Below are 278 nucleotides of genomic sequence, written 5' to 3'. Positions count from 1 at the left end.
GGGTGTGGCTGGGGTGGAGGGCTAGGGCTGGGGCTGGGGCATGGCAGGGTTGGGGGCATAGGGCTTGGGGTCGGAGATCCCGGGGCAGGGGGTGTATCTGGGGCTGGGGGTTTAGAGGTGACCCCTGCCTGCCTGCCTGCCTGCCCCCGTGGCCCTGGGGCTGGGCTGTTTGCAGGGCCAGCGCTCGGGCCAGCCCCGCTCTGTCCTGCAGCCCCATGCCCCGCCGGGCTGGGCTAGTCCTGCCTGGCGTGGCTGGCCGGCCGGTGTGTGGCCCACGC

This window comes from Alligator sinensis, unplaced genomic scaffold, assembly GCF_000455745.1.
Source record: "Alligator sinensis unplaced genomic scaffold, ASM45574v1 scaffold673_1, whole genome shotgun sequence".
Lineage (NCBI taxonomy): Eukaryota > Metazoa > Chordata > Crocodylia > Alligatoridae > Alligator > Alligator sinensis.
This window is presented reverse-complemented; position numbering follows the sequence as displayed.